Source organism: Drosophila nasuta, chromosome 3, assembly GCF_023558535.2.
Source record: "Drosophila nasuta strain 15112-1781.00 chromosome 3, ASM2355853v1, whole genome shotgun sequence".
NCBI lineage: Eukaryota > Metazoa > Arthropoda > Insecta > Diptera > Drosophilidae > Drosophila > Drosophila nasuta.
In genome coordinates, this window is record NC_083457.1 from 53,662,339 (window position 1) to 53,682,886 (window position 20,548).

Consider the following 20,548-nt stretch of genomic DNA (forward strand, 5'->3'; position numbering starts at 1 on the left):
TTACATAAATATACCAAATATAACCCTTGACACATAGTATTTTTCACATTTAGTAATAATATAATATACCAAATATAGCATTTAGTATATTTTCAGTATTTTCGCGGTATATTAATTTGGTATATCGTAAAATTAACACTCATAGGGTAGAAGGGCATTATACTATAAGTTTGTGCCTGCAGGAAACTCTATAAAGTATATTCTTGCCGTGTTCATCTAAGGGTCTTAGTTGGTTTGGTTGACTATATGGTATATTTTGCACTCTTTGGTATATTTTACACGTACCACTACAACAATATACCAAATATAGCCAGTGATATACAGTATTATTTACATTAAGAACTACATCAATATACCAAATATATCATTTATTATATTTTCAGTATTTTCGCGGTATATTAATTTGGTATATCCTAAAATTAACACCGAACTGTTTTTCTTTCATTCAAAATAGATATCTCACAGTCGAGTACACTCGAGTGTAGCTTTCTTATTTATTTTCTGTGCCAACTTTAATTGAATTGGAGTTCAAGTTTATCAGAAATTGCCAAATATATAAATATAAATTTATTTATTTTACTCAGTATTTCTGTTGCGTCATTCGAAGAGCAACTTTCGTAATTCCTCAATTGTATTTGATTTAAAAACAATGATTGCACAAATCTTAAAAAATATTTGTGCATGCCCAATGGCTGAAGTGCCCTTGTCATGCACTCAAAATGCATATTTTCCTTTTATTCATATTTTCATGCAGAGAGAGAGAGAGAGCTGCAATCATTGAACAAACTTTGCACTCAACTCGAGACCGAGTCCTAGTCCGAGTTCGAGTCTCGTATTCTGAATTCACATTCCCCAGAAACCAAATAGCTTGCTAAGCATCCAAGTGCCTAAAAGTCCATGCATATCTGGACAGGTGAGGCCAGCCAGCCAGTCAGCCAGTCAGATAGAGGCGAGCACAAATTGAACCCATTGAATTGCCACACTCTCCTCCTCCTCATCCTCCTGCTCTTCTCTCTTCATCTCCCTCTCTTATGGCTATTGGCATTTCCTTTTCGCACTTAGGACTTACGGACACCTTTGCAAATCGTAACCACTCAATACAATGCATACAATAATATTTTTTTTCTAATTTTCTCGAGCTCTCACTTTGAGTGTCTATAGCTCGGTGTGAGTGTGAGTGTGTGTTCATGTTTGTGTTTATGTTCGTGTGCTCGATGTGTGTGTTTAGCTGTGTGTAATACCCTCTAATAGCATTAGTCGTGTTGCAAAAGGGTTAAGCTATCGCCCGAATGCTTCTTTTGCTACTTTTGCTTGTTTTTTCTTTCCTTTTCTTTTCTTTTTCAATGTCTTCGGTGCGCTTTCATGCCACTTTGATTTCGCTTTGTGCATTTACCACGGACGTTTAATAGTTGAAAGGTAAATTGCACACTATTTTCCTACTTGCCATAGCAACAGCAACAACAACAACATCAGTTGAGACTGTAGCGAATGCTAGAAGGAAAGCAGCAACACTTCCGCTGCCATGTCGTTGCATTGCCTGTTATTGCTCCAGCTTTTCACAATGTTGTTCTTGTTGTTGTCGGCCAGCACGGAAATCATTTGATTTGCCATGTTCGTGCAGTGTAAGGCGATCAAAGTGTTTTGCCTTTGATGCCTTCGCAACCCCAACACACATAAGCCAACTGCACCAGATGAATACCAACAAACAAAATACGACGACGAAGACTATTTCCCCAAAAAACAAAATGTGGAAAAATGTTGCTGGCAGCTGGAAAAAGGCCAAAGCATAGCTTCACATATTGCTGCATTCTTTGCTGCTTAATTGTGGAAATATTTATTTGGTTATTCGATAACATTTTTCCAAGCAAATATGCAACTCTTGGCTGAATATTAATATGAGCAATATTTTCAATATTATTTGCACATCTAATAGAAATAAACTTCTTGTTTGGCCATCAGCTGACATTACGTATACTGAGATTAAGCTATTCATATTCTATAAAGACAAAAAAGTGCATTAAAATTCTTTAAATTAACCAAAATTATATACCGAATAAATAGTAAAATACTATACGCTGATGTGTACATTTGGTATATTGATATACTATTAATTTCATAATATACCAACAACTAAATTTGGTATATTGAAATGCTATTAATTTAAAAACATATCGCAGAGTACAAAATATACCGGATTGTCAACTAAAGTAACTAAGACTCGTCTACAGCAACCTAAGTTTGTATTTGGTATATTAATATACTACTAAATTCTAAATATACTACAAACAAAAAAATATGTATGCCAGAAAAAAATCACCAAATTAATATTAAATAAATATAATTCGAATATTGATATGCTATTAAATTCAAATTAGACCATAGATAACAAAATATTCCAGACTGTCAACAAAAGCAATTAAAACCCGACTAACATGATTTCTTAAATAACCCTTAAAATTTTTATCTGATATGCAACTCTTGGCTGGATATTAATATAAGCAATATTTTCAATGAATTACTCTTGACTAGAGCCCGAATGAAGTTCTCTTCTTAGAATATTACGTATACGACATGGGTGACATTTTACTTGAATATTCTAACGCAGCAATTTCCAATTTAAGTCTTTAATCTGCGGCAGGCCACAGAGAGATTGCTGCTATTGCTGTTTGCATGGAAAAGCTTAAGCTCGAAGCTGTCGATTTCGATTTCGTTCGGTGATTTTCATGCAGAATCGTTTATCAGCATTATCAGTGCGTGCATTTGCCAATCGTGTTACACTCGCACACACACACACACAGATATATATAAATGTTATAGCATATATATAAATTAAATTGCATTGACAGCTGAATGGCAAAGCTAAAATGATTGGCTTGGCTATAATTCAAATTAATGGCAGATTATGCCACTCAAACTGGTTTAAATGGCCAAAAAGTCAGCGCAGAAGACAGCCAAGAGCCAATGTCTGTGGCTGCTACTGCCACGCCTCCCACACCGCACGCTGAGCGCACAAAATGGGGGAATAAAAATGGGAACGCAAAGAAGGAAAAAAAAAAACGGAAAATGCAGCATATTTTAAAGCGCAGGCAGAAACATAAAACTCGCCTCCACTTCCACAACTGCCAATGAGAGGCGACAAATCTCATGTCGTTGTTTGATTTTATAAATTTTCCATCCAGCTGCTGAGTTTGAGTGTGTGTGCGAGTGTGTATGTGTGTGTGTGTGGTGCGTGCGATGTTTACTGTTGGCTGCGTTCAACGCGACGTATGCGTAATCTGCGCTTAGCATGCGAAAAGTCAGCCATAAAAAAAGCCATCAGCTTAAACTGTTGCGGCCATAAAGGTTAACACTGGCAACAAAGCAAACTAAAGCGCAACAAAAAAAAAAGGAAGAAAAATGTGGAGAACAGCGCAAACGGAAAAACTACAACACACACACACACACACAAAATGGCTAAAACTGCTTAAAATTTAACGAAACAATGAGCTGAAACTGTTTGTCCGCACAATGACGGAGCGTGCCACAGATCGAGTGATGGCCGAGACAACAGCTAGAGAGAAAGAGATAGTAAGAGATAGAGAGAGAGATGGCAACGCATTCCTCTGCTCGGCGCACGCAAGTGACGACCATGAAAGCGTAAAAAATGTAAAATTAACACGCAGCTTCTGGTTTTAGTTTTGTGGCAACAATAGCAACTGCAGCAGCAGCAACAACAACAGCTACGTGAACTACTGCTAGTATTTTTCAGAAAACAACAACTGCAGCTGGCAAACCGCAGCCATAAAAACCACACAAAAGCAAGAATGAAGTTGTTGCCGCTGCTCACTGCTAGCCGCAAAAGCGCTTGAAAAATATGTTAACCACAGTTAAAACAGCGCCAGGTCAAGCGTGCAGCACACACACACACACATACACGGAGAAAGAGTACGAAAGAGCGAGAAAGAGAGAGAGAGAGAGAGAGTGGTAGAGTGAGAAACACGTGCGAATGCCTTAAACGCTTGGCATGTTGACAAATGTTGCAGTCGACGCCAAAATGAGCAGCAACCTGACGCTGACCTCGACGTCGCAGTCGCTGTCGCTGTCGCTGTCGCAGTCACGCTTGATGACGCTATCGTTGTCGTTGTTGTAGTTGTAGTTGTAGTTCTTGTTGTAGTTGTAGTTGCCTGGTGTTGGCAGTTTTAGTTGCGCTCAAGAGTATGCTACACTTTTTAATGCCGCTACTCATGACTCTGAGTGATAAGCGTCGTCGGCTCCACTTCCATTTCCTCATCTACTTCCACTTCCACTTCCACTTCCACATCCAGCTCAACTCTGAAGTCAAAGCCAGCGTCAACGTCAACGCCAACGCCAACGTCTGACATTTGTTTTAATGCAAACGTCATCGTCTGGCAGCTTTTGGGTTTGGTCTTCAACTGCTCTCTTTGTTTTATTTTTTTGGCAAGTGTTAAAACTTTAACAGTGACATTATCAAAATGAAGGTGTGGCTTTGGCCTTACGAGCGAATTGCATGACAATGCACACAGCATGAAAAAAACAAGGAATAAAGCTAGAGTCGGGTCTGCTCGACTGTGATATACCCGCTACTCTTTTTTAATAAAAGCAAAACATTATTCAAACACTAATATATTCCTTAGACAACAAAATATTTATACCAGATTGTCATATAAAATCCACCAAAAATACAAAAATATGTCGAATAATATATTTAGTATATTGATATACTATTATATTCAAAATATACCATAGACAACAACAACCAGATATAAAATGTGCTAAATGAATATACTGAAAAATACCAGTATTCATAAAATATACCAAATAAATGTACCAAAAACACTAAAATATTCCTTAGACAACAAAATATTTATACCAAATTGTCATATAAAATCCACCAAAAATACAGAAATATGTCAAATAAAATATTTGGTATACTGATATACTATTACATCCAAAATATACCATAGACAACAACAAGCAGATATAAAATATGCTAAATTAATATACTCAAAATATCAATGTACTTTATTTGGTATATTGACATTCCTCTAAAATACAAAATATACCAGCTTGTTTTTGTAATATGAAATAAATTAGTATACTGAAAAATATCAAAATATACAGAATACTAAATTTGGTATATCAAAATACTATTACATTAAAAATATAAGGTAAAATAGATGACTAAAGCAACTACTAAAACATACTGAGGGCTGTATTTCGTAGTGATATACCGTTAAAAATATCCCATGGAATTTGAAATATATCAGATTGTCAAAAAAAGTAATCAAACTATTTCTGCATCAGCAGTTTTTTCATATAAAATGATTTCTTAAATAACTTCAACAATTTGTATCTGATTGTTAGTTATAATACACTTCGACTCAGTGCCAACTAAGTGCTTGAGTTATTATAATCAAATTTGGCGAGAGTTCGTAATACTTTTCTTTTCAGCTTTTGCTTTTGCTTAAGCACGATTCATCTCACTTGAGTGTGCTTTGTGGCATTAGAGTCTGTTACGTTTTGTTTGCTGCACCATTCATTAGATAATGCAACGTATTTCTATTCACATTAGATGCACTCATTTGGCATTCAATGAATGAACGTTTGCATTCAACTCCAATTCTGCTGTGCATTCGATTTTTATTGACGTTTTTAATCAGCAGCTTGAGCTGCAAAGCAATTTTCCTTTAGTTGAGCTCACTCAAGTTTTATTGCATGCTCCCACACACACACACACATGCAGAGAAACACACAGTCACACATACACATTCAAGCACTCGCACTCTCACCTATTTCATTAACAAAGTTTCATATGTGATGATATATGCCTTTTGCTGCCTTTGAACCTTTTGCCTTCTTTTGCACTCGCCTTCCTCTCTCTCCCTCTCCCTTTTGGCATGCGTATCGGCAGCTACCACGCCCCCTCCGCCTATATATATATAGTCAAGTAGAGCATCTGGTGGCGTCTGTGTGAATTCAATTTGATTGACGTTACGAGTTTCTGCTACTGATTCCAATTGCAATCAATTTACTTTTGTGCTCTTCGCATCCGAGTTGAAAACTTCATTAGAAATTTTTCTTCTTTTGCCGACTGCCGACTGCCATTTTATTTTGCCTTTTTCCTCGCTGCGTGTGCAAGTCCTTCTACGTTTTCTTTTTTGCTTTTACTGCTTTTCTCTCAATTTCATCATTTGGCATTTGGCTGCACTCGTCACGTTTGTTTGTTTGTTTGTTTCTTGTTGTTGCTCCTTCTGCTGTTGGCAGTTTGTTGCTGTTGCAGCTGCAGTTAAGTAGCCAAACTGACAGCAGCAAAAAGAAAACCGAAGAAGGAAAACCAAAACCAAAAGAAGAAGCAGGAGAAAACTTGGCGTCATATGTGAAAAGTTTGTCTGCGGCTTGGGGTTTTTATTTTGATAGGGGTAATGATTATAGGCGAAAGTTCGCTTAATATGCAGCAGAGCTGACTTCGCCTTCGCTGAATAGCCATGATTTATGGCACACACACACACAAAATAACATACAACGATGGAAGGTTTCAATTGCAGACATCGTGTCGCATCGAATATATAAATACAAGATTTATCCATCAGACAGTTGACAAAGGCTTCTTAAATGTTTGGCAAATTTAAAAACTTGGGGCAATTGAAATGTTTGTTCAGCTTTCAGCTTTTTAACAGCATGATTCGCATGCGTCCGAGTATGATGAAATATTTTTGCGTTTGCATTGACAGCGTACAAATATTTTGCAATCTGCTGTCGCATGATTTTTTACGCTCGTTAATTCAGAAGCATTGTGATACGTCGTGGTAACAACTACTGACTGACTATTTGAGAGGCTTTTTTTATGTTACAACACGGCCGCGGCCAATGGGGCGTATGAAATATTCGTTGTAGTGCGCGAATTCTTTTTAATTAAACAACATGTGTTGGATTTTAATTTGCAAGGTAAATAAAAAACAGTACAGCATGTAGAACATTTCCCCGTTCACGTTCACATTCATGTTGTTGTTCACGTTGCTGCTGTGTGTTATTTTTGCTGATGCTTCTTGGCCAGGTGTCGCATCGCATCAAATTGAACAACGTGCACAACACGCGGCAATAAACGCGCAGCACTTTTTTGTGCTGCAAAAATGGGCAACAGAAAAGTGGCTCTAATCTGTTTAAACTGCAATAGCAGCACGTCAACTGCAAAGGGAATGAAGGACGACAAACTACACATACATATACGTGAGTGAGAGTGTGTGTGTGTGTGTGTGTATGTGAGCGGAGAGTGGATACAACAAACGGTCAAGCAATTGACATGCCCATGAACCATCAATCACTTCAAACTGACCTCCCCCCCTCGACTGACTCCCGCCACACTTGACGTCTGTCCTTGCAGTTGGCACTGCAATCAGCGGACATGGACAGTGGACAATTGCCTTCTACCTCCCCCTATCTTTCCCTCCCCCTCTCTTTCACCTACATACACAGAGAGATAAATAGTAGATAGCCACATAAGCTTTATCCGCAGTTCGGGTATGAACATTTTGTTGCGCAGTTGAACGAAAAAAAAAACAAGTATTCAAAAACATTTTTTGCTTTAAGGAAATCCGCTTCTCACTTCAGCATGCGTGTTTAATGACAGCAAAATAAATGTTTTTAAACCTTAAAAACAATATAAGAATTACTATAAAAATCACAACAAAAATATAAAAATAATCAACTCAAATCAAATAAATAATAAATATTCATAAAATCTTTTTGGTTTCAAGCAAATCTGCCCTATAATGCTTACTTTTAAAGCAGTAATAATATCATTTTAAGTAAATAAAAAATTATTTGTATTTTCGGAAACATTTGATGGATAATAAACGTCCAACTAAATATTTTGCCTTTCATTGAAATCCACTTTCCAATTGCATATTTTTTTTATAGCTTTTGAGCATCAATATGAATAAAATATTTCAATTTAAATGTATCAAAGAAAAACAGCTTTTCACACATTTTACTGCGTTACATCGAATAAAAGTTTTACATTTAAAGCGTAGCTAAGCACAAGTATATAAACTAAATAACAAATTATTAATATTTTTCCAAGCAGTTGGTCGATAACAAAAGTCCAAAAAATATTTATTATTTGTCATGCATTAAATTCGAATTTCAATCCCCAAAAAGTAAAGAAATATATATAAATAACTGATGTATTTAAGTGTACGAAAAATGTATCAGAAATCAGTTTTCCAGTTTTACGTCTTACTGCATTAAATCGAATAAAAGATTTACATTTAAAGCAAGCGTAAACACAAATAAAATAAATACGAAATTATTAATATTTTGCCAAGCACTTGGTTGATAACAAAAGCCCAAACAATATTATTTGTCTTTCAAGAAAATCCAGTTTTCACTTGCATATTTATTTATGGCATTCGATGACACAAAATGATTATTTTTAGAGCATCAAATCGAGCTGGAGCTGAAGCTGTTACCCTTTACAGTTGACTGGCTGCCCGGCGGGTTCTGTCACCGCAAACAATGTAAATTATAAAAGCAAAACGAAGGCAGTTGACCAACGTTTATTGCTTTTTGCTACATTTTTGTTTTTTTCTTGTTGTTGTTGTTTAAAGTGTTGACAGGCAGCAGGGTCTATTTTACCCTTTTCTTTTTTTGGTTTTGGTTTTTTATCAGCTGTTGCTGTTGTTGTTGTTTTTTGGGTCAGCAGCAATCATGCCATTGTGCTGTCAATAAAAACTTACCCATTCCTCAAAACGCTGACTGTCAACATTTTGCAGTTATTTTATCTCTCGACGGCGCCCAGTGACAATGTCATAAAAGTGCAGCTCAGCTCAGCTCTGTTCAGTTGAGTTCAGTTTGGTTCAGTTCAGGTGCTGGGCAAACATTGAGCATTGGCCTTTTATTTAGAGCTCTTCTATTTGAGTGTGTGTGAGTGTGTGCTCAGTGACTTTTTGTTACATTGCACATACGCACTGTTGCATTTTAATTAAGGCCAATAGATTCAGCGCTAAAAACACACAAAAACCAATTAAACCAAAATAACGACTAACTCTGTCTGGCAACATAAAATGCAATTACAGCGCGACAAAAAGCTGAGCTACCAAATTAATAGGAAGCCATCAGAGCAGTCTGCTCTGTTCTGACCATTGGCCTTATGGGGCATATGGGGCGTATGCGTAATGCGAAACGTTACCTTCACGGTCTCTCCTTCTGGCAACCGCAACAAAGCGGACAATTTGCAGCGTTAATGTTCGCTCGGTGGCTCTGTTGGCAAATGAAGGCCGGGACATGTTCCGAAGCCTAAATGCAGCCAGCCCACAGTCGAGCATAGATGAGCACACACACACACATATACAGAGACACACAGCATGCAGGATGAGTACGAGTAGTTGCAAGTAATTACAATTGACGATCCCAGAGCCAGAGCCAGAGCGAGAGCCGGAGCCCATTCATAAATGCATTTAACGTGTCGCTGCGGCGTGCAACTGCTGCCACAGTGAGTGGCACGGCGACCAGGTGAACGTGCCACAAATGCAACTAACAAGGAAACAATTACGCGTTGCAGATGTCGCCATTTTGCCAGCAAGTGATGGAGACGATGTCAGAACGGAAAATCGCATTAGAAATGTTGTAATGCAGCCTCGCCGCAAGGACACGCTCTGCACTCTTCGCTCTGCACTCTGCACAGCGCAAAACTATCTACCTAATGAGCAAATGAAGTCGATTAAACCGCTCGCTCGCTTGCTGCTTTCCCTTTCTCTCTGTCTTCCCTGTCTTTCTGTTTGTTGCCCTGCCACGGCATTTGCAGTTTTAAATATGAGAAATGTTGATTGCAATGGCAGATAGCAGAATGCAGAACGCAGGGCGTATGCGTAATATACGAGCAACTAGGGGAATTTCTACAACACGGTTAGCACGAGTCGAGTTAGCTGCTGCATGTGTGAGCTGCCTTTGGGGCAGCTGTGCGAGTATCCATTGTGCGAATGGGAATGCCATGGGAATGCATAATGAGAGCCACTAATCGTCGAACAACTTGCACCACGCAATACGAGTATGAGGGTAAGAATTCGCCATTTTGCTGCTGCTTCTACTGCGGAAATAAACGCAATTTAAATAGTTTGCCCATTAGCTTAAAGTGCATCAAAATGTCAGTTGAGGTTGTCGGTTGTGAGAACGATTTTAATTACATGCCCGCACTCGATGCGCACTCGAGGAAACTCAATCTGTGCTTCGGTGATTGCTGAAGCATTAATTGCAATTTGATACTTAATCAAATCTATTTACAATCAAATTTGCAGCAGCATCGTGGCGAGATGCAGCGAGAGAGAGAGCACAATTTAAATTTGTTGGCAGCTTAAATTTTGATTACTCTATTGCCCCAAAGCCTACTTATTTGATTAAATGCGCCCAAAATCTACAGCACAAGCAACGTCGAGAGAGTCGAGATAGCAGGCCACAACTCATTTAACTGTCATGCACTAAATAACGCCAGTGTAAATCTACATGCCAAACACACACATACGCATGCATATGCATATGTGTAGCTTATGGTGTTACATAATACACACACAAACACACACGAACACACATTTATAGAGTTACGAGTTGTGCCCGGCAGGACATAATGAGATCACATGACATATAATGAGGTGCGCTGTTAACGTCGCTGCTTATTATAGATATCAATGTGTATGAGTATGTGTGTGTGTTATAGTGTATGTATGTGTGTGCATTTTGATGGCAGCGACTAATTGCACAGATGCCAACGATTCAAATTCAATTATTCAAGGAATTTCATTAATTTCAAATTAGTTGAACGCGCCAATAGCAACACTTAAGCTCACTCACACACACACAGACAGACAGGCTTGCACATATGCTTGCAGAGAGAGAGGTGAGAGGTGAGAGAAAGGGGCGTGGCACGTGCATGGCCACGAAATGAGGCGAAAGTAATGCCACAGCATCGTGGCCAGCGCCGAAAAGCGGGCAACACTTTTCATAAATATTAAAGGCAAGCGCCATATAAAATATAACGCATACCACATGTTGTCCGCAAGTGCAGCCAGGTGTAGCCCTGACACCGCAACAGCAACATCAACGGCTACAGCAACGGCAACACTTGTTGGTTTTGTTGCTGTGGCCAGCAAGCGAGGCAATCTGCCAGACTCAACTCGACAAACGTGAACGTGAACGTGAATGTGAATGTGAATGTGAACGAACACGAACACTGCGCATAAAGTTTGTTTTATGTAGCTTTTTATTGTTTTAATAGTCCAGAGACGGCACTCAAGGGCACAAACTGAAGCGAAGTGGAGCCTACGAAATCGAAGACGACGCGAAACAAGGCGGCTAACCGCCAAATGACCGCAGCACCAGCAGCTGGTTGGAGTAACTCGAAAGCTGAAGCTGCAAATTGCAATGTGTGTAAATTCACACACACACTCCGACACACACACACAGCTGTGCCACGCCCGGATATAAAGTCAGTCCTCTCTCTCTCTCTCTCGCTCCCCTTGACAGCAGCCATGTTGGTCATATTTAATGTGTGCCCTGGTCAACGCCTGGTCAACGCTGCAACAGCAGCAGCTTTTGCTTCTGCTTCTGTTCGCTCCCAGCGAGCTTGGCATTGCATTTTTTATGCGCCCACAGCTGACAGCCATGGCCCATTTTGCATATGTGCGAGCGAAAAAGAGTTGAATGTGTGTGTTTGTGTGTGTGTGTGCTGCAGGTGTCGAGGCATGCACAATTTTTGTGGCTTTGATTGCCATTTCAGCCAGCCAGAGAGAAAGCAAGCGGAGTTATGAATGAAGTTTAGCTGCAGTTGAGTTGTGGCCAGCTCATAAATTTGTCAGCAGTGGCTCACACAATCAAAATCTCAAGTAAATTTCCACATGCTAAACAGATTGCCTGTGGTTGCCTCCCTTCCCCTTCTCCTGTCGCACTTCTTCCTCAACTAATATTGAAGCAAGGAATTCAGCTCGTATTTATGTTTGTGATATTTGCTCTCAAACTGCGGCAAATGCAATGAAAACATACGAAATATGTAAATAAATCGCATGATGTGCCATGTGTGTGTGTGTGTGTGTGTCGCCTCTCTATGTGTATGTGTGTGTGTGTGTGTGGGCGTTACAGGCCACAAAGATACACAGAAAGCAGCAGTAAAACCAACAGCGAAGGCAACAAATAAAAACGCACAAACATAAAACTAAAGCAAGCACAAGCAGCAACTGTGATATTTACTAAATTTTGCATATAAAATAAAAACAGACCAACAAAAAAAAAACAAAAAAAAAACAACGAAGGGAAATAAAACAGAAAAGCAACCACAACGAGAGCAAACAAGACAAATTTAAGTATAAACGAAATTGCCAATTGAAATACTAATTTCAATAAAGCTCGTGGACGAATGTCGAATACACTAAAGTGGAAAAAATTGTTTGAAAATATATTAACTATTTGAATGAAAACATTTGAAAGCGTGTTTAAAATGCAGTCAATAAATAAAAGTGAAATTAAATGGTATTTCGCATTTAAATTGCGTAAAAAAATGAACGAGAAAATGAAAGGAAAATGATTGATTGAAATTTGTAAAGTAATGAATTTTAGTTTCACACATTATTTTAGTTTATTTTAAACTTATGATTATTAAAAGAAAGAAAGCGTTTATCAATTCAATTCTATTGTGTCATCAGTGTTCCAATATGTTATCGATATTTGGAGACATTTTTCATGCCATTAATTTCAAATAAGGAAACCGATCTTCTTTAAAAAAAATCTTAATAATTCTACAAAGTTTTCTCTGCAATTGTTAAATGGAACTAACTATTTGAATGAAAATATTTGAAAGCTTGTTTAAATGCAGATGAACGAATGAGTGAAATGAAATGAAATCAATTTAAATGTTTAAAGTAATGAATTTTATTTTCACACATTACGTTAATGTTAAAATGTTAATCACTTTACAGACCCAAAACAATACCATTTCGTATAAATCGCATATAAAGATTACAAAATATTAAATCACAATGCCAAAACTTACAATGTTAATCAAATAGTCGTGAAGCTTTTTGTGAAATTAACTTTATATTGTTGTGGCATTTGTTTTCTCTTTATGCTTGTTTACAATTACATTGTGCAGTTGATAAACTGCACTTTGTGTGCCAAGTGAACAGGTGATTGTCATAAAGTGAAAACTGAGCAGCTTCATTGGCTTTAAAGCAATCACTGGCTGGCATCAACTGGCAAAAACTCAACTTTGTATAAATTGTGCACAACATTGACTGCTTGCCAAAGTTAGAGAAAGAGTGAGAGAGAGAGAGAGAGATGGAGAGGGAGAGTGAGAGTGAGAGGAACTCCCACTACTTTTGGTCTTGCAGTTAGCATGGCAAATAAAATACATACTATCTGCTGCTGGAAAAACAAGAAGTCGTGCGGCATTTTTGCCATAGCGCAAAGACGAACAATAAAAATTTACAACCAGCAAAACGAACCTACGAACGAACAATGGCAAAAGGGCGGGAGAAGGGTGAGGAGGAGGAGGAGCTGAGAGGGGTAGAGCAACCAAAACCCAAAAACCACACAGAGCGGCAAATGAGTAAGGGGACAAGCAAAGTGTGGTGAAGAGCGGGGAGTAGGAAAGGGGAACAACCAAAAAAGAACTCAATAAATTGTCATGCAGTAAAATGTAGTTTTGTGTGGTGGCCAAAGAGAGAGAAGGAGAGAGGAAGAGAAGGGAAGGAAGTACAATGGGGATCAGCAGGGAGCGCGACTTTGTTTCAGCTGAACAACGCGACAACAAAAAGCAACAACAACTGCAACAGCAACAATTGCAACAAGAGCTCAACTGTGTGGCATACAGAAAAGGGGCGCACGTAAAATGCCAAGACAGCGAAGCGAAGCCAAGCGAAGCAGCAAAGTGCACAACACACACACAGACACATATGCATAACTAGAATGTATGTGTTTGTGCATTGTCTGACCGAAAATCACATGTTTAGTTGTACGGGAAGGATGTGATTCAAGTTGCAACAGCAACAACAACAAGAAGAAGAGCAGCAACAGCAAGCACCGCCTGTGACATTTTGGCATTTCAAAACAGCAACAGCAACTCCTGAGGGTTGAGTGCCAGTTGTGCCTATGCTTCACTGCCCCCTCTTCCCTCCATCGCTGCCTTTGTCAACGTTGTCAGCGCTGCTGTTGAATTTTTCATGCCCATTGCGCGACATAAACTTGGCCTGCCTCTAAATTAAGGCGGCTTCGCTTTATTGGCCAGCCTGCTGCTCTCCTCTTCTCTTCTCTCTTCTCTCCTTTCTCCTCACTTCTGCTTCTTCAACATCTTTGCGCTCTTTCTGCGGCTTCGTGTTTTGTAGTTGCGCCTGTTTTGCTGTTGCTTTTGCTTTTGCTTTTGGCTGTGTGGCTTCATTTGGCTTTCACGTAAATGTGCGCTTAGCGTGGCCCTGTAATTGAGAACCCGCCGTTGCCACGCCTTCGCCGCCCCTTTGGCCATTGCCTTTTAAGTGTATTAATCCTTTTTTATATGCGCACAAAAACCGCAGGCATTTGCCATTGAACGAACACACACACACACAGCGACAGAGACAGACAGAAACAGACACACAAAAATTAAGTATACGTGGTGTATGCTCGCGTAATTCGCTCTTATTTGATGCCGCCACCAAAACATACAATATTTTTTTTTTGCTCGCTCTTTCTGCTCGTTTACTTGCCCCAAAATTGCATTAAAGTTGCATAAGTGCACATGGTTTTAATATTTAATTTGGCAAAGAGCTTTCCGAACAGCGTCAGGGATCTGCTTCTCTCCTCTTTCCTCTTTCCTCTTTCCCCGACTCTGCCACGTCTTTAGCTCTCTTGTGCAGACACTTCTTAGTCCTATTTGCTGTCCTGCCGCTGTGCACTTAGCGCTTGCTTTTGTCCAAAACTCTGGGGCGATAACGCTGACATCCACGCTTAATAATATCCTTTTGCCGTTTCCTAATGCCGAAAAACAAAAGCGCAGCTGCAGCGCTGTCCTGTTTGTCCTGCTCGTGATTTTTCCCAGTTAAGCTCCACCGAAAAAAGAAAACACTAGCGAGCGCAAAAAAAAGACGAGCGCAACGCGCAAATGGAGATAAAAATTTGCCATGCCAAGCTAAAGGAAGCGACAAAAAAAAAAGAAAGAAGAGATGAGCAGCAAAAAAAAAACAAAAAAAAATAGGAAAGCATACAAAAAACCAACAACAGCCAAAGTGCAGCAAAAGTATTTACAAAGCGTTATCGTGATGCGACCTAACCCCCCCCCCTTGCCCCCCGCTGAACTCTGAACTGTCCCCCTTTTTGACCTGCCTTTGCTTTTGCCAACACGCTCACTCGCTTGTTTATTTTCGCTGCTGGCATTCGCTCCTCTAATTTCTCTTGCCCTGCAGTTTATAAAGAGTTAAATAAAAACAAGTAAGAGGGCTACAATCGAGTGTACTCGACTGTGAGATACCCGCTACCCATTTTGAATTAAAGCAATATATTTCGCGGTATTATTCTCAAAATATACTGCAAAAATACTAAAAATATACCAAATGGTATGTGTGGTATATCGATATAGTACCGCATTCAAAATATACCATAGACGGCTCAATATACCAGATTGTCGGCCAAAGCAACTAAGACCCCTAGTAAGTAGGCGTTTTTGCCCATACTTTAATTTATTTCTTTAATAACTTCTACAATTTTTATCTGATCGCAACCAAATTTTCAGGAATCATACTATTACTACTAATATACTACTATAGTAATAATTGTATATACCAAAATTCGCAACTCAAGCTTTAAAATTACGTTTGTTATTCGATTTTTTTGATTTGCGGGGGCGGAAGTGGGCGTGGCAAAAGTTTGAAACAAACTCGAACTGCGTGCAAACGTAACAAATGCTGTCGAAAAAAAATTATAGCTCTATATCTTATAGTCTCTGATATCCAGTGTTTCATACGGACGGACGGACAGACAGACACACGGACAGACGGACATGGCTATATCGTCTCGGCTGTTGACGCTGATCAAGAATATATATACTTTATAGGGTCGGAGATGCCTCCTTCTACCTGTTACATACATTTCCTGTCGGCACAAAGTTATAATACCCTTCTACCCTATGGGTGGCGGGTATAAAAACAAAAAAAGCGAACGCAAACGCGATACACTTAGAGCAAGTGCCGGCAAAAAAGGTAGAGATGAAAATATTAAAAGGGTTTGTAATTATATTAAGAGTAAAACAAATTCCCTCGCCAGGTCATCAACTTGCTCGCTGCATATTTTGTTTCTTAAATAACGAACGAAAAAAACAGAGAAACGGCAACAAATTAATTGCGTATTTTCAAGCGATTGCAATTTTTTGCATCATTAAAAATGAAAATGCTCTAAATAAATGACTCATTAAATAAAGTGCAGATTTTAAATGTGTCACAAAACTAGAGATACTCGTATAAATAATATTTTCAGAGCCAGTTGCAGTGTCATTTGTCTTGCGTAGCTTTTTTGATCCCTGCGGAATTATCTGCTCCAAATGTATTCAAATGTTCATCCGCAGCGCATTTGCTAGTCGCTTAATCTTATTCAGTCAGTTCGCACTTCCATTTTTGTGTGTAAACTTTTAATTCAGCATTTTTTTTTAGTTTTTAATACTGTGTCTCATCGTCTATTCCATTTTCTGTGTTATTTACGAGTCTTAAGTTTAAAGTCTCATCAAGCGTTTGAGCATTAAATTTCGCTGTTCGCAAAATAGTTTCGCATTTTTATAACTCAATTAAGACGCCAGCTCAAAGCCAATTAAAATGAGCAGACAGGCAGCTGATTAACCTTGTTACTCGCACACACACACAGACTGAAGAGTGAAGAGTGAAGGAGGGGGATGGGGGACATTCATGCATATAGAAGCGTCTATTTGTCAGCCATGGGCAACGCCTGAAAGTATGCAATGGGCAGGCTTTAAACCATAGCCCAAGTGACCGTCGCCAGGTCACGTCGTCGCCATCGTCGTCGTCGTCGTCGTTGGCGTCGTTATCGTCGCCAGGGCGTAATGGTAATTGTGCGAGTGCGAGGCGAGTGCAGCAATGACGTCAGTGGCACAATGCCACGCCCTCGCCATTCGCTATCGCCCAGCAAAACGTTGGCACGGTAATTGTGTGCACTGCACCACGCTTCGGTTGGCAATATTGTTATGACCAAAAACCAGGTCACAAAGGACCTTCTACTCCCCCTTCCACCCCCTCTCTCTAACCAATGCCCCCCTCTTTTGCTCTTTTGCTTCCCAACTAGCTGAATGTTGTTATCGTTTTTCTTGGCCTCAGCTTTCAGCGTGAACGCGCGCGCATATTTTATTTGATTTATTTATAACAAACGAAGAAAAAAAAATATATATATGAAAATATGGCAAAATGTGCATAATTTTAGTAAATTTACCTACTTCAAGAATTTCACGCCACCCGCCCGAAAAGATTCCTTTGCCATCTGCTGAAGCTGCTGAAGGGCAGTTGCTTTCAGTTTGGAAGATTTCTTAGCCTCGCTTTTGCTATTTTGCATTTAATATTTATGCCATATTTTTACATCTCTCTCTCGCGTTCTCGTTCTCGCATTCTCAAAGCATCCCACTCACACATTCTCTCTGTTTCTCTGTCTTTTTTTTCTCATCGCAGGCATGCATCAAACTCGAAGCGCTCAACTGCTCAACTCGTTGCGACTTGGCGACTTGGCTCAATCCCTGACCAGGCCCAGCCCGGCCATGGGCTGCTGAATAATTGATGCAGTTTTGGTAAGTGCATTTTGAAAGAGTCTCCGACATTGTCTCTCTCTCTCTGTCTCTCTGACTCTCGTATCTTCTGTTGGCTCAGTTATTCAGTTCTTGAGTTCTTTAGTTGCTTAGTAGCCTCAAATCGCTTGGCATTTCATTTAAATGCATGCCAGAATCTATCCCGCTGAGCAGAGCGCTGACAAATGAAGTGTTCGCAAAAACGGAGGCGTGGGGGCGTGGCCAAACGCCTCATGCATAAACCAATACGCGCACGCTTCGACTTCAGCTTCAGCTTTGGCCAGCGGCAACGTTTACGCGCCGGATGCGGAAATTGTACAACAACAATAGACAGCAAAATGGCATCGAGGCCAACGCAAAAAAATGGCGTTAACAGCACCTTCATCTACACACTCACACACTCATACTCGCACACTTGCACACACACATGCACAGTCACGCACACGAACAAATGGGAGACAAGCAAGCACTTGGACTTCCACACATATTGTCCACTATTTTCACACATTTGTATGGCCATTTCTGGCGACGTGGGGCGCCAACGAAGCGTTGAAGGGAAGAGGGAGGAGAGGTGGCAGGAGTAAAGCGAAGATTGGTGGCCATTATTTTGGGTCAACCTTCGGCCATCTCTTTCTCGCCTTAATAGCGTTTTTTGTTGCCATGCTTTTGGCGATGGCATCGTTAACTTTGCCATCAAGTTTGTAACCCAAAAATGTTCATTATTATGTAAATGGATATAGGCGAGTATATTAATATTTAACACTAGGATTTTCCCAAACAACAGTTTCAACTGCTCTATTTTACTCTCCCTGTCTCTCTCCCTCTCTCTCTCTCTTTCTCTCTCTCTCTCCTTCTCTCTCCCTCTCTCTCTTTCTTTGCTGATCTTTGCCAAAGCCTCGAGCAATTGCTTTAAAATTACGCTAGATTAGAATGGAAATGCACTTTATCGATATTACGTATACGCCTCGTCGCAGTACGAAATTCGAAATCGCTCAAGTATGCCATAAAGCTTCACCATCATTAGGCTGAGCAAGTGTATTGGCAGTTCGTCGACGGGGGGTCAAACGTTTGTTTGGCTTGTTGTGGTTGTTTATGTATGCATTTTCTTGCTTTATCTTAATGCTGTCTAGATACAAAATTTTCGTCGCTGTTCCACATTGGGCAACAGCGACACTTGCCATGGACAGAAGACAGAGAACAGAGGACAGGCTGAGCTTTGTTGTTGTACAACAGCTTATTGCTGTTGTTGTCGCACTGCTTATCCTTATCCACAACATTGTCGTCTTCGTTGTCGTTGTCATCGTCTTTTCCTTTCCTTTGCCTTTCGCCTTTGCTGTTGCCGTTGCCTTTCCGCTCGTCGTTTGTTTTGTCATTCAATTCAATGAGGCTAATGTCCGTTGAGTTTTGCACCGCACCTACAGCTGGAGATATAGCCAGTTCAGTTCTCCTTGCTGTTGTTATTGCTCTGTCTGGTCGGTCTTCTGCTTGGTCTTGGGCTCTTGTGCGTCCATTGCTTCCCATGCTGCTGTTGAAGTGCCATTAAGTTTAGTTGTCACTTAGCCTCTTTGCTTTTATATGCCCGTTGTTTGTCCGTCCGTCCGTCCGTCTTTGCGTCGTCTGCTGTCGTCTGCCTTCGTCGTCGTCCATTTTGTCCACGTTGGCAGCGTGTGCGACGCGTTGTTGTTATCCTTTTGGCTTGAACGTCTTAAGCGCCTAATACCATGCCCATAAAAATGTCCAACTAATGCTTTAAAGTGTGCCAGCCAAGACCCAAGTCAACTCAAATCGACTACGGCCAAGACCGAGAACCGAGAACCGAGACCAGATGAGTTGAGTTTAGCTAAGGCTAAGACCAAAGTCTGAGTAGCTGTGTTTTCATCTTTCTTCTTTTCTTTTCTTTTGGTTATCTCAACGTTTCGGTTGTGTTCATCGATCGTTTTGCGTGTTGTCTCTCAGTCTCTGTGTCTGTTTGTCTGTTTGTCTGCCTGCCTGCCAGTCACGTCTTTTGTCTGTTTGATTTTCAGCTTTAAACGTTTTGGCGCGACTTAACTCGTTTCGTTTTTTATTTTGATTTTTATTCTCGCTTTTGGCCAGTCTGAAATTGCGTGTTAATTTTCACACAAATATAGCGACAGTCTGTCTGTCCGACAGACAACGAGGCAGGCAGAGAGAGCGAGACTGACAGACAGACGTATTTGTAGCGTATTCTGTTTGCGTTTTGCGGTTTTTATTTAAGCACCCAACCAACTCCTGACTTCTGTGAGTCTCTCTCTCTCTTTCGCTCTGTCTGTGTTATTTTTTTTTTGCGTGCTTTTGCGGCACTCGTTTAAATATTTGCATTTTTATTGTGGATCAGGACACGTTGCGCCTTTTGCTTCATTAGCAGGCAACCGCATTGCTGCCTTTCCAGCTCCAGGATTGTCCAAAATCTGATGATACACACACACATACATAGTTAGTATATTTATTTGTATGTGTTGCACTGCAATGTGCTATGCAACTGTGCCGATTGTGTCGAAACTTTACTCTAAATGAAGTACAAGCCATTCAATTAACTTTGCCCTCTGCCGGCAAATGAAACTTGCAGACAAAATGCAAAAAAATTAAATCGAAAAGTTTACGAACTTTTCGATCAATTCACTTGCCTCTCGCTCTCTCTCGCTCTGGCTTGCTTTTTGTGCTGTTGCCGATGAATTTTCATTACGTTGCATATATTTTAGCAATCATGTAAACAAGCCGCGCCAATTTGTGTTTGTTGCG

General features: G+C 40.0%; 1 protein-coding gene across 1 annotated transcript in view; it reads left to right on the forward strand.

The window, feature by feature from the left end:
- LOC132788503 (glucose transporter type 1) overlaps positions 1-20,548 on the forward strand; it is a 92,778-nt gene that overhangs the window by 20,997 nt on the left and 51,233 nt on the right. Inside the window, exon 3 of the mRNA XM_060795955.1 lies at positions 17,676-17,791. The gene's annotated coding sequence lies outside the window, so the exon portion shown is untranslated. The remainder of the gene's footprint in view (positions 1-17,675; positions 17,792-20,548) is intronic.